The following is a 14,698-nucleotide window of genomic DNA, read 5'->3' on the forward strand; positions in this document are numbered from 1 at the left end:
TCAATATTGTTGCATTCTGTCCTAATTCTGGTTTTGTTTTGTTGGCAGATCACCCAGCAGGTGTTTGTGGCTGAGGAGTTTTGCCGTAGCAACCGCAGCTTGGCTGAAGCTGAGGTTCAATCCCGGGCTGAGGTGGAGAAGACCGTGGGGTCCCTCAAGCAAGAAATCTTTGAACTAACAGAGAAGTTCAAAGAGTCGGAGAAACAGCGCAAGAGCGCGGAGGCGGGCCTGAAGAATGCTGAAGCCCAAGCAAAGGATCAGCGCCAGAAATTGTACGTAACTGAAACCAGTCTTGCTACTGAGCAGTAGACTGTACTGGATCTCAAGGCCGCTCTGCAGAAAGCTCAGGATGAGATGAGGCGGGTTAAAGAAGAGGCCCAGCTGATCCGAGAGGCTGCAGAGGCTGAAAAGAAAGCTTCTCATCAGCTCGGGGTCCAAGAAACGGAGGCCAGGCTATCCGAGGAGATTCCCGAGGTGTGTAGGGACTACTGCAGCATTTCATGGGCTCACGCCCTTGATGCTGCAGGAATTCCTGCGGATTCGGCGCTGAGACTGCCTGAGAACATCTTCTACCCTCAGGAGATCCGAGAGAATCCTGATGGCGTCCAAGCAGCTTCTGAGCAGGACTTGGCGGTGCCTGATGCCGTCCCTGTGCCTGATAAAGCGAAGGATCCCGCCATGGACTCTATCTCCGAGGCTCCTCCTCCTCAGTCAGAGCAGAAGAAGGATCCTCCTGCTAAGGCTTAGCTCTTAGGCTTTTAATTTTTGTACTTCCTTTTTTTTTTCGAATGAGAGTCGTCCTGTTTTTGTGTTCTTTTGTAAGGACCTCTCTTTGTATTGTCCTCGGAATATTAATGTAGAATGTTCTCTTTGTTTTCTATGGATGTATGCTGGTACCATCCCTTTATTTAACGTTTGCAATGGTGTAAATAAATATAAATGGTTGAGATAAAAAGGATGCCGTGCGGCGAATTTGAATATGGGTTGCCATAAGTAATAATTGAAATGATTTCCCTTAAGTAATAATTTCCCCTAAGTCTGTGGTCCGAGGACCACGCAGGACTTAGGTTCTGTTTAAAACTTGGATAAATTGTCATAAGTAATAATTTTCCCTAAGTCTGTGGTCCGAGGAGCCATGCAGGACTTTAGGTTCTGTTTAAAACTATGAATAGTTGCCATAAGTAATAATTTCCCCTAAGTCTGTGGTCCGAGGAGCCATGCAGGACTTAGGTTCTATTTAAAACTATGAATAGTTGCCATAAGTAATAATTTCCCCTAAGTCTGTGGTCCGAGGAGCCATGCAGGACTTAGGTTCTGTTTAAAACTATGAATAGTTGCCATAAGTAATAATTTCCCCTAAGTCTGTGGTTCGAGGAGCCATGCAGGACTTAAGTTCTGTTTAAAACTTGGATAAATTGTCATAAGTAATAATTTCCCCTAAGTCTGTGGTCCGAGGAGCCATGCAGGACTTAGGTTCGTTTAAAATTTGGATAAATTGTCGTAAGTAATAATTTCCCTAAGTCTGTGGTCCGAGGAGCCATGCAGGACTTAGGTTCTATTTAAAATATGAATAGTTGCCATAAGTAATAATTTCCCCTAAGTCTGTGATCCGAGGAGCCATGCAGGACTTAGGTTCTGTTTAAAACTTGGATAAATTGTTGTCATAAGTAATAATTTCCCCTAAGTCTGTGGTCCGAAGAGCCATGCAGGACTTAGATTCTGTTTAAAACTATGAATAGTTGCATAAGTAATAATTTCCCCTAAGTCTGTGGTCCGAGGAGCCATGCAGGACTTAGGTTCTGTTTAAAACTTGGATAAATTGTCATAAGTAATAATTTCCCCTAAGTCTGTGGTCCGAGGAGCCATGCAGGACTTAGGTTCTGTTTAAAACTATGAATAGTTGCCATAAGTAATAATTTCCCCTAAGTCTGTGGTCCGAGGAGCCATGCAGGACTTAGGTTCTGTTTAAAACTTGGATAAATTGTCATAAGTAATAATTTTCCCTAAGTCTGTGGTCCGAGGAGCCATGCAGGACTTAGGTTCTGTTTAAAACTATGAATAGTTGGAAATAGACCAGGGGGCACAGGATAATCACGAAACAAAACATGGGCAAAGCCATTTTCATTAATAATAATATCTTCTTAGGTTATTTACATTCCATGGTCAAGGTACAGTTTTCTCATCCAAATCTTCTAGATAATATGCGCCTATCCCAGCCACGGATGTGATGCGATACGGTCCTTCCCAATTGGGCCCCAACTTGCCCCAAGAGGGGTTTTTCGCGCTGCCGAGAATCTTTCTCATTACGAGATCACCCAGACCTAGAGGCCGCAGTTTAACATTGGCATCATGTCCTTGTCTTAGCTTCTGATGATAATAGGCCATATGGATCGTTGCTTTTTCCCTTCTTTCCTCAGCTAGGTCTAGACTTCTTCCCAATAACTCGTCGTTACTGTTTGAGGTGAATGAGCTAGACCTCAATGTGGGAAATTTGTTCTCGATTGGGAGCAATGCCTCAGACCCATAAGTCATCGAAAAGGGGGTTTCACCGGTTGACCGTCGCGGCATTGTCCGATAGGTCCATAAGACGTGTGGGAGCTCTTCTACCCATCTCCCCTTTGCCTCATCCAGTCTTTTCTTCAGTCCGCTCACTATGACCTTGTTCACGGCCTCGACCTGCCCATTTCCCTGGGGGTAGGCGGGAGTGGAGTATCAATTAATGATCCCAAATTCGCGGCAATATTCCCTAAATCTCTTGCTGTCGAATTGGAGACCGTTGTCCGAAATGAGCGTGTGTGGAGTCCCGAAGCGGGTAATAATGTTCTTCCAGATGAATTTCTGGGCATCCACATCCCTAATGTTGGCCAAAGGTTCAGCCTCCACCCATTTGGTGAAGTAATCGGTTTCGACTATTATGTATTGCTTGTTCCCCGCAGCTTTGGGGAAAGGACCGACAATATCAAGACCCCATTGTGCGAACGGCCAGGGGCTAGAGAGGGGGTTGAGGACCCTTCCGGGTTGGTGGATATTTGGGGCGAATATCTGGCACTGATCACACTTCTTAGTGTATTCCTGGGCCTCTCTTTGCATGTTCGGCCACCAGTATCCTTGGGTGAGTGCCCTGTGTGCCATCGACCTTCCTCCGGTGTGACTTCCACAAATCCCCTCGTGTAACTCTTCAAGTAGAGACTCGAACTCTTCTGGATGTATGCAGAGTAGGTATGGCCTAGAGTAGGAGCACCGATATAGTTTTTGGTCCTCCGATAGCCAGAAACGAGGAGCATTCCTCCGTATCTTCTCGGCCTCCAATTTTCCCTCTGGTAGGATGTCGTTTCGGAGGAAGTTTTTTATGGGGTCCATCCAGCTGGGACTCTTTCTGATCTGATGGACCTGGGCCGGGTTTCTTCCAATGGGACTTGCTTGGACTAGATCTTCGACAAGGATCATTCGTGGTAGATTATGCGCCGAGGACGTGGCAAGAGTGGCCAGCGAGTCTGCATGGGTGTTTACACTCCTGGAAATGTGCGTCAGATTGAAGGACTCAAAACTCGTTTGTAGGCATTTGACTTGTCCTAGATACTCTTTCATCCTAACATCTCCTGCTTCCAGCACACCCATCATTTGGCCGACGACCAATCTGGAGTCCGAGAATACTTCTATTGCCCTTCCGCCCAATCTTTGAACCATCGTCATTCCTTGAAGTAAGGCCTCATATTCGGCTTCATTGTTCGTAGCTGAGAACCCGAGTCTCAGTGATTTTTCAATGGCAGCACCGTCCGGCGATATTAAAACTATCCCAACTCCAGATCCTCTTTGGTTGGCCGCGCCATCCATGTAGAGCTTCCAATGCAAGGTCCCCCCTGCTGAAATTGTACCAACCGATTTTCCATCCATGTCTTTCTTCTCGGTTATTATTTCTATAGAGGGTTCAGCAAACTCCGCAACCAAGTCTGCGAGGACCTGACCTTTGATGGAGGATCTGGGCATATATTTGATATCAAAGGCCCCCAAAAGCGCGCTCCACATGGCGATCCTTCCTGTGTAGTCGGCGCTTCGAAGCACCGCTCGAAGGGGGAGTTGAGTTAGAATGATGATCGTATACGCCTGAAAGTAGTGAGGGAGCTTTCGTATGGCGTGTACTATCACCAGAATTGCTTTTTCCAAGGGTAGATATCGCACCTCAGCCTCATGTAATGATTTGCTCACATAGTAAACCGGCCGTTGCACCCCATTATCATCCCGTATCAGTACCAGGCTGACAGCATGGGGGGTTACAGCGACGTATGCGGACAGTACCTCGTCGGCCTCAGGGCTGGACATGATGGGTGGTCGTGATAGGTATTCCTTAAGTTGCTGGAAGGCCCGAACATAGTCCTTCGACCATTCAAACCCTTTCCACTTATTTATCAAGAGGTAAAAAGGTCGACATCGATCCGCTGATCGCGATATGAACCGGTTTAATGCTGCGATCATGCCAGTGAGCTTCTGCACTTCCTTCGAATTCCGAGGAGCCTGTAGGCTATTAATTGCTTTGATTTGATTGGGACTTACTTCTATTCCCCTGTGGGTTACCATATACCCTAAGAATTTCCTTGACCCGACCCCGAATGAACATTTGAATGCATTCAGCAGCAACCTGTGCTCCCTTAAGATAGCGAAGATTATTTCAAGGTCTTTCACATGCTCGGACACCCTTTTACTCTTCACAACCATATCGTCTATGTAAACCTCAATGATCTTGCCCAGCTGTGGCTCGAACATCCGGGTCATCATCCTTTGGTAGGTTGACCCTGCATTCTTTAGTCCAAACGGCATCACCTTATAGTGATAATTTCCGATGGGCGTCATAAAAGTCGTCTTCTCCTGGTCTTCTAACGCAAGGGGTATCTGATGATATCCTTGGAAGGCGTCCAGGAAACTTATTCGAGGGTGACCCACGGTTGCGTCCACCAATCGGTCGATTCGTGATAAGGGAAATGGGTCCTTTGGGCACGCCTTGTTTAGGTCTGTGAAGTCCACGCAGACTCTCCACTTCCCTATTTTCTTCCTTACCACCACCGTGCTTGCCAACCATTCGGGGTAAAAGACCTCCTTAATAGCCCCTGCTTTTTTCAGTTTTGCCACTTCGTCTCTTATGACACTGGCATGTTCCTTTGAGGGGCGTCTGGGTGGTTGCTTCTTCGAAGTGGAAGACGGGTTAACATTCAGGTGATGACAGATAAGGCTAGGATCAACTCCCGGGGCGTCGTAGGCGTCCCATGCGAACACATCTACATTTCTTCTAAGAAATCTGACCAGTTCCTCTTTTTCTTGAGAAGGCAACTTGGAGCCGAACTGGAAAAATTTCTCCGGATCGTTGTTGACAGCGAATTTATCTAAACTTTCACACCTTATCTCCTCGGCTAGCCCATCGTCCTGCCCTGCCGAGGCGGCTGGTTGCTATAAGCTCTTAGGGGCCGAGGACTCGACATGGGACCGATGTAAGATGGCGGCCACCATACACTGCCTGGCCATAGCCTGATCTCCACGAATCTCCTCTACTCGTCCTCTGGATGGGTATTTTACTTTTTGGTGAAGTGTGGAGGATACGGCTTCCAGGGCGTGGATCCATGGCCTGGCAATTATCTCGGTGTAGGGTGAGTAAGCGTCGACCACGATAAAATTTACCTCAACCACCTCCAATTTAGTCTGTATAGGTAGTCTGATCTGCCCCTTTGGCGTAACAGTCTTCCCTTCAAAGCAGATAAGGGGGGAGTCATAAGCTGTCAAATCCTCCGACTTCAGGTTCAGCCCCTTGTATAGATCAGGGTACATTATCTCTACCGCACTTCCTGAATCTACTAACACCCTTTTCACATCGAAGCCTCCAATTCTTAACGTAACCACTAGTGCATCGTCGTGAGGTTGGATAATTCCTCTCTTATCCTCGTCCGAAAATCCTAGTATCAAGGAGCTTCCCTTTTTTGACCTTTTGGGTTCCCTTTGCCTGTCCTCAGAGGGGAGCCGATCAATAGCCAGTACCCTAGAAAGAGGTGGCCTAGTTCTTCCTGGTGCGGCAAGGATGACATGTATCGTTCCGGTGGGGGGTCTCAATGACACATCCTTTCGAGGCTCTTGCATTGCTTGACCGGGATGGCCGTTCGATGGGTGCAGAATATGACGTAGCTTCCCTTCTCGAACCAACTGATCTAGGTGATTCCATAGATTCCTGCAATCCTCGGTGATATGCCCATGGTCTTGATGATAGTGGCAGTATAGGTTCTGGTTACGTTTGGAAGGGTCTCCAGCCATCTTTCCTGGCCATCTGAAATAGGGTTCGTTCCTTACTTTCTCCAGCACCTGTTGTACTGGCTCCCTGAACATGGCATTCACCGTTTGCGTATTACTCTGTCCAGCCTGTCTCGAAAAATCTCTCCTTGGCTGGTTATGGTTATATCATTCCGACCTAAAATCATTTGCTTTGGGGGGGATGGCCTTCTCCTTTCCCCTTCCTTGCAGCTGATCTTCCTCCACCCTTTTGTACTTGTCGATCCTATCCATCAACTGATGAACGTTGGCAACTGGTTTACCAGTGAGGGACTTCCTTAAGCCATGCTCGGTAGGGAGACCGCTTTTGAACGTGCTGATAGCAACATCATCATGGTTGTCATCTAACTCGTTATACACCTCCCAATATCTATCCGAATATGCTTTCAAGGTCTCTCCCTCATGCATGGATAAGGACAGTAGCGAACTGAGGGGTCAAGGGACTCTGGTGTTTGTAATGAAGCGAGAGAAGAAAGCCTGAGTGAGCTGCTTGTATGAGCCTATGGAATTTGTCTTCAGACTGTTGAACCACCTCATCGCCATTGGTCCCAAGCTGGATGGAAAGACTTTGCACATCAGGGCTTCATTTTGCGAGTAGATAGCCATTTTTTGGTTAAACTGACTCACGTGCTCTACTGGGTCTGCTCGGCCGTTATAGATGGCGAACGTTGGTTCGTTGAAGCGTCGAGGCAACTTAGCCCCTTCGATTCTATACGTGAAGGGTGACCTTGAAATCTGGTCTAGCGCCCTCTTCATAGCATCGTTTCCCGAACCTTTGCTGGATGGGCTCTCATATTTCCGTACAGGGCGTGGTTCCCTTTCATAAGAAAAGGTTTCACTTGGGGGGGTCCTTGACCTCCGCCAGTAACTCGCATCCTCCCTATTAGAGGATTCTTCTGAATTAGAGGGAGATCGTTTTCACTGCACACGTCGTAACTTCCTTTTCAGGTCATCTATCTCTCGTTGCATGGCCTGATGACTATCTCGCCTCTGGGATACGTGACTACTTATCTGAGTGTGACTCTGGCTCATCTGGATAGTATGGACACTTCCCTCACGATTCCCCCTGCCGCCTGGGTTGGCAGGGTTATTTTGCCTCTGGGACTCAATGGGTTGTGTCTATTGGGAGTTAGCCTGGTGGGGATTCTCCTGGTGTGGACCTAGTTCTGCCATGCTCGACCGTTGTGTTAGCTGATACCCTAATTCTTCCCACAGACGGCGCCAATTGTAGGGACACGATTTTCGTTAACCCGGTCCTGGATGATCAGGCCCTGGCCCAAGAAGTCCCACACAATGAAGTTTGTAAAGTATGGGCTGAAGAACTCGGTTCCAGTTGGCTCAAACGGTTCATTGCATGTTCTTAGTGGATGTAGAAATGTAAATCACGAAAATATAAGTGAAAGTTGAAGTTCTATTCATGGACCTACTTCCATACAAAGACTTCTTCTTTCTCCTTCTTCCCTCTCTCCTTCTCTCTCCCTTTTTTTTTTCTTCCTTCCCCTCTTTCTGGGGGACTCTTATATATAATATAGGTCCTTTCCTATCATCTGGGCCCTACACTTGTTGATCATCCAAACATCCACTTGAGCATCTGTCCCATCAGACGCCCTTACCAGTTCTTTGTGAGTTGCAGTGACCAAGGTAACACTGTTCAGGGGTCTTCTCCTCATTAATGCGGCCAGGAGAGTAGTTGTGGTGCATTTAATGTGGTGGTGACAGCCTTTGCTGGGATATTTTGAGCCTTCTTTCTTTTTAGGTGTTTGGAGTGAGGGCTACAGTAACAGGAATGCATCATTGATCTGGACTTTGGGATGTCCAAGGAGGAATTACTCCTCGGACGTGTTTTCTTTGCCCAGTTGGCTTGGGCAGGGATTTACGGGCCGCGCGTCTCTTCGGACAGGATCGTCCTCAGATGGGCCCAAGGCCCAACCAACTTGTTATTCTGGGCCGGTCCCCACATCAACCATAAATAATTTTATTTTCTTAATATATAAATTTTAAAATAATTTTGGTGCAACCACTTAGCAAGATATGTATCTCTCTTTTATAGCAAAAAAAAATAAAATAAAAACCAAAATAGATGATATTGTGCATCATAAATGGCTTGATAACGTGTTGGTTGATAAATCTTCAAAATAAAAGGTGTTTAATATATGTTATCCTAAGTTTCCAACTAATAATTTTGTTCTTCAGGTTTTATCCCAAGCTGCAATACCCTAAAGTTTTACCATGTGGCGCATGCCTAGAAAAAGGAATAGAATACTCTTAATTTTAATGACATGCAATATATTAATTTCTTGTTATGTGTTTCATGAGGTACATGCATTCATTTCTAAGTATTATGTTTCTATAGGTGGTGCACTAATTATTAAATGTTGGGTTCTTCCAAAAAAATTTATTTAGTTTTTTTTTTTCTAATTTATATATTTTAAAACAATTTATTTGGAATATGACATTCCTGCTCAATTTTAATTGCTTAAGAAATAATTGGAAAAAAAAAAAAACAAAAAAACGAGTAAAACTAGTAAAACATAAAAGCAAATTTAATAATACATGCAATCAAAGACACTAAAAATTATGCAATTATGTAACTCAAAATAATTAAATATTTTTGAGTTCATTCAAACCATGTATTACTAGGATAATTTTTTAACAGAATGTTTTCATATAATAATAATTTTATAATGTACACCCGCAAGAAATTCACTAGTCTATATATATCTAAATGCTGAAGCGTAGTATTTATTGTTACTACGCTCCAATTGAGCCGCATCATCGCTATGTCATGAATTTTTTTTTTTTTTTTCATTTCACACATTCTCTATAATCAATCGTTTTTTTCTTTCTATCAACTCATCATCTTTCGAAAATTAATTTCCCAATTTAATTTTACATATTCTACAACCGTTCCCCTCCCTTTTACCTTTTCATATCCCCACTACTATCTATCTTAATATCGTTCTTCCTCTATCCCTTTATCTTCCTTTTATTTTTGGCTCTTCTTATTGCTATCCTCTTACTTTAAATTTGCAATTCACTCTTTCATTCTATGCATAGTTTTCCTACACACAAAAGACTATTTCTCTCTCCCTCTCTCTTTAATTCTTGTTTCATTTTTTGGTGAATTTTATTATTTTTCTTGCATCTCTACTTCAGGTTAATGAATTTTTTTGTTCTTTATAACTCAGCTTTAGGTTGATGTGATTTATTTTTGTATTTTTAAATTGTTATCTTTTTTATTTTCTTTAATTTCATAGATGTTATCTTATTGAATTATAAAGATAGTATATAAGAAATATAATGTTATTCTATCACATAGCATGACTTGGATAATTTGGTGTTTATTTCTATATCTTTTATTTTTACTCTTTTTCTTCTCATCTTATTTTTAATAAATTTTTTATTCTCTCTCATATTCTCTCTTGAAAAGTGATTATTCTCTCTCTCTTGATTTTATATTCTTCCGTACAAGTCTACTTTAGGTGTATGAATCATTGTGTTTTTTGAAACTTTATTTTAGGTTAATCCCTATTGGTGTTGTATTTTTGAGTTTCTCATCGCAAGTAGTCTCTCTCCCTCTTATAGCTTTGGTTTGATTTTTTTTTTTTCCGAGTTAATACTTAGTTATTTTGGAAGTGATAATTGAATTTGAATAAGAAATTTGAAACTTAAAACTTTAGTTGTAAAGAAAAAAAATTAGGAAACATATAAAATTGGTCATGTTCAGTCCACTTTGGTCCATCCGATCTACTTTGGTCCATTTCAGTCAAATTCGGTCCATTTGATCTACTTCATTCACTTCGGCCCAATTTGGTCCACTTTGGGACATTTCGATACAACTCGGTCCACTTCGGTCTATTCGGTCCATTTGTTCCACATTTGCCCAATTCGGTATATTTGGTCCATCCTGTATACTTTGGTCCATCATCTAATTTGGTCCATTTTAGTTTACTTCGGTCCATTTGGTCCAATTCGGTGTACTTACTTAAGAATGGAAAAAGAAAAATTTTGGTTGAGAGTACTATCAATTATTTGAGTAATATTAATTGCAATTATAGGAGAAGTTTTTGTTATCATAATAATCTCCTTAAGAAAATGAGAATTTGAATAATAACTTTAAACCTTAAAAATTTTAGTTGTATCAAAAGAAATTAGGAAAATATAATGCATAATAACAATAGTTAGAAGAATACGAACCATTTCAAAAAATGAATAATAATAACAGTAAAAAAAATAAAAATTTTATATATTTGTAAAAATAGAGTGATGGAAATTACTTTTTGGAAGAACAATTTTTGTACAATAAAATTTAAAGAATAAATTATACATATTCAGTATAAGTTTTTTATGAGTTTTGATTATCATGATAATCTCCTTTAAGAGAATGAAGTATTTGAATAATTTATTTAAAACTTAAAATGTTTAGTTGTAGAAAAAAAAAATAGCATACTATAATATAATTTCGAAGAATAAGGGCCACCTTATACAAGAATAATATCAATCAAACACACCCAAAATAATATAATGATAGTGGGTTCCAATTAACTTAACTGGTAAAGTCTCTCATGGTTGAATAAGAAATTTATGGTTCAATCACCGCTTATACCAAAAATTAACTGGTGTCTTAGTCTGATAATAAAACGATATAATTAAGAGTGAAAACCATAGGTCGAAACTCTCTCTAATATATATATATATATATATATATATATATATAATGATATATTGGTAGAGAAAGAAAAATAAAAAATAAATAGAAATTTTTAAATTTTCAAGGAGAGCAAAATTATCTTCAGAAAATTTTTGATAACAAATTATATATTATATTGCAATTACAAAATAATTATCTATTCTCACACATTGTATAAATTTGCGACTCATAGAACCGAATAAACCAAGCGTCCAAATCAAAAAAAGAAAAAGAAAAGGGGGCGTCCTAGCCTTGGTTAATATGATTTCTACCTAATCTTTGTAAAATTTGCAACGAGTCAATGACAACTATATATTTGTCTACGCTAGAGACACTGTGTTGAGTACGACGTTTACCTCCCAATTCTACATTCTGAGTGGTTTTGGCCTTTTGGGCCCACCAAGACTTTTGAGTCACAGGTCAATAAGGCCATGTTCATAGATCTTTGGCCTCCTGAACTAACCATTAATTTCATCACCTCTTCAATTCTTGATTGTATTAGCGTTTCTTATTACAGCCCCCAATGAAAATTCCCTACTTTTCATGGCTCTTCTTGATACCAATATGCTCACTTTTCGTCAGCTTTGGTATCTCTGTGGTGTCTGGCCAATGTCTTAGTGATCAACGATCCTATTTGCTCCAATTCTAGAACGGCCTCAAATTCAATACTACTTCGTCCACAAAACTGGTACACTGGAATGAAAGTCAAAATTGCTGTTTGTGGTAAGGTGTAACCTGCAGAGAGGAGGGACGTGTTATTGGTCTCAACCTGTTCAACGAAACTATCATAGGTGGGCTTGAAAATTCAAGTAGCCTTTTCAGTCTCAAGTATCTTGAGAACCTGAATTTGGCTTATAACTGCTTCAACAGTCCGATTCCAACGGAGTTTAGAAAGCTGAAGAATTTGAGTTACTTGAATTTGTCAAATGCTTGCTTTGCAGTGCAGATCCCTAATGCGATTTCGAACCTCACAAGGTTGGTTACTCTTGATTTGTCTACCCTTTATATATTGAGTGATGCTATGCTGAAACTTGAGGACCCAAATTTAGCTATGCTAGTTCAGAACCTTTCGGAGCTAAGGGAACTTTGTCTTGATGGTATAAATATATCAGCGGCGGGGAATGAATGGTGTCAGGCTTTATCTTCATCACTGCCAAATCTAAGGGTATTGAGCATGTCAAGTTGTTATCTTTCAGGACCTTTTGTTTCTTCCATATCGAAGCTTCAGTCCCTCTCAATTATTCATCTCAATAATAATCCCTTTAATGCTCCAGTTCCAGATTTTTTTGCAAATTTCACAAATCTGACTTCCTTGGATCTCAGTTCTTGTGGATTAAATGGAACATTTCCAAAAAAGATCTTCCAAATTCAAACACTGCAGACACTTTACTTATCAAATAATGAACTACTTCAAGGGACGCTTCCAAATTCTATTGGTAACCTAACAATGCTGTCCATAATTGATCTTTCACTTTGTAATTTCAGTGGATCAATCCCGAGCTCTATGGCAAACCTTACTCAATTGGTTTATTTGGATATGTCATCAAACAACTTCACCGGACCAATTCCATCATTCAGTATGACCAAGATTTTGACTCAGATACACCTTTCTCATAATCATTTGACAGGTAAGATTCATTTCCTTAACTGGAAAGATCTTCTGAATCTAGTGAATCTTGACTTACGTTACAATTCCCTTGAAGGAAATATTCCCGTCTCCCTGTTTTCCCTTCCATCATTGCAAACATTACAACTTTCCAACAACCAATTTTCTGGTCAACTCAATCAAGTTTCCAACGCTTCTTCTTGCCAACTGGAGATCCTTGATTTGAGTAGCAACTACTTGGAAGGGCCAATACCCATGTCTATCTTTGAACTCAGAAGTATTGGGAATCTCCTACTTTCTTCAAAAAAATTTAACGGATCCTTGCAGTTTAATGTGATTCAACAGTTAAGAAATCTTTTCGATCTTGATCTTTCATACAATAGCTTGTTGATTGAATATAATGAACTAATTCTTCATTATCCTCCTTTTCCCATGTTACCAGATTAAAATTAGCTTCTTGCAAGTTGAAAATATTTCCTGATTTCTTGGTAAACCTATCCAATTTAAACATTTTGGACCTTTCAAATAACCAGATTCATGGAGAGATTCCCAACTGGATTTGGAAATTTAGTAATCTTGTGCACTTAGATCTCTCTTTTAACCAACTAGTGATGACTCAGGAAGGACCATTACTCAATCTTTCAAGTTTAATTGTCCTTTATTTCCTTGACCTTCACTCCAACCAGCTTGAGGGGGAACTCCCAGTTCTCCCGCCAAATGCCATATACTTGGCTTTCTCGATGAATAACTTCAACTCTGCCATACCAGCTAGCATCGGTGACTCCCTTTTTTTTTCTTATTTCTTCTCTATTTCAAGCAATAAATTCCATGGGGATATCCCTCAATCATTATGCAATGCTACATATCTTCAAGTTCTTAATTTGTCTAACAATACCCTGAATGGCACAATTCCCCAATGCTTAATCGAGATGAGCAAGAATCTAGGGGTGTTGGATGTGAGGAGAAATAAACTAAGTGGCACAATATCTGATATATTTCCTGACAATTGTGGTTTCCAAACTCCAAATCTCAATGGAAACTTACTTGAAGGAGTGGTTCCACGGTCTCTGGCCAATTGTAGAAATTTGGAGGTCTTTGATATTGGTAACTGGTCATCGAGGATGCCTTCCCATGTTACTTGAGGAGCATATCCAAGTTACGTGTCTTGCGATTTAACAAACTTTTCGGGTCTATTAATTGTGGAGGAACAAGTGTCAATTGGCCAATGCTTCAAATTGTAGACCTAGCTTCAAACAAGTTTACTGGTCAACTTCAAATAAAATCCTTTTCTACGAAGGCAATGCGAAATGATGAAGACAAAGTCCAACCAGTGCTCAATCATATACAATTTGAAGTCCTAAAATTAAGTAAATTTTATTATCAAGATGCAATAACAGTTACCAGTAAAGGTCAAGACCTCGATCTAGTGAAGATTCTAAATATCTTCACCTCTATTGACATTTCCTGCAACAATCTTGAAGGACCAATACCAGAAGAAATAGGGGAGCTCAAATCACTATATGTCCTAAACTTGTCGCATAATGCTTTCACAAACTCAATCCCACCATCTCTCGGAAAATTGAGTCATCTTGAGTCGCTAGATTTATCAAACAATAGGCTTACTGGGGCGATACCGATGCAACTTGCAGATGGTCTTACTTTCCTATCAGTTCTAAACCTCTCTTTCAACCAATTGGTGGGCAGATTCCTCAAATCAAGCTGTTTGCTACGTTCTTGGATACTTCATATAAAGGAAACAAAGGATTATGTGGCTTCCCTTTGAAAGTAGAGTGCAAATATGATGAGCCAGGAGCGTTGCCTCCAACATTTGAAGAAACTCAGTCGAAATCTTGGATTTGGACAGACTGGAAGAACTACATAAGCGCAGAACTTGGATTTATTTTTGGCTTTTGGGTTGTTGTTGGGCCTCTAGTGTATTGGAAGAGGTGGAGAATACGGTATTACAAACATGTTGATGACATTCTTATCAAGATCCTCCCTTGGGTGAATCTTTGAAAGAAATTCCATCGACGAGCACAAAAGAAAAGAATCAGGTGCGCAGGTGCTGGGGACAATTTTATCTTGGTTAAATTTAG

At 41.0% G+C, this 14,698-nt stretch overlaps 1 pseudogene; it reads left to right on the forward strand.

The window, feature by feature from the left end:
- Positions 1 to 354: 354 nt before the first annotated feature.
- Positions 355 to 14,672, forward strand: LOC115951957 (annotated as a pseudogene).
- Positions 14,673 to 14,698: the final 26 nt, after the last annotated feature.

The sequence above is a fragment of the Quercus lobata genome, chromosome 7 (genome assembly GCF_001633185.2).
Source record: "Quercus lobata isolate SW786 chromosome 7, ValleyOak3.0 Primary Assembly, whole genome shotgun sequence".
Taxonomy (NCBI): domain Eukaryota; kingdom Viridiplantae; phylum Streptophyta; class Magnoliopsida; order Fagales; family Fagaceae; genus Quercus; species Quercus lobata.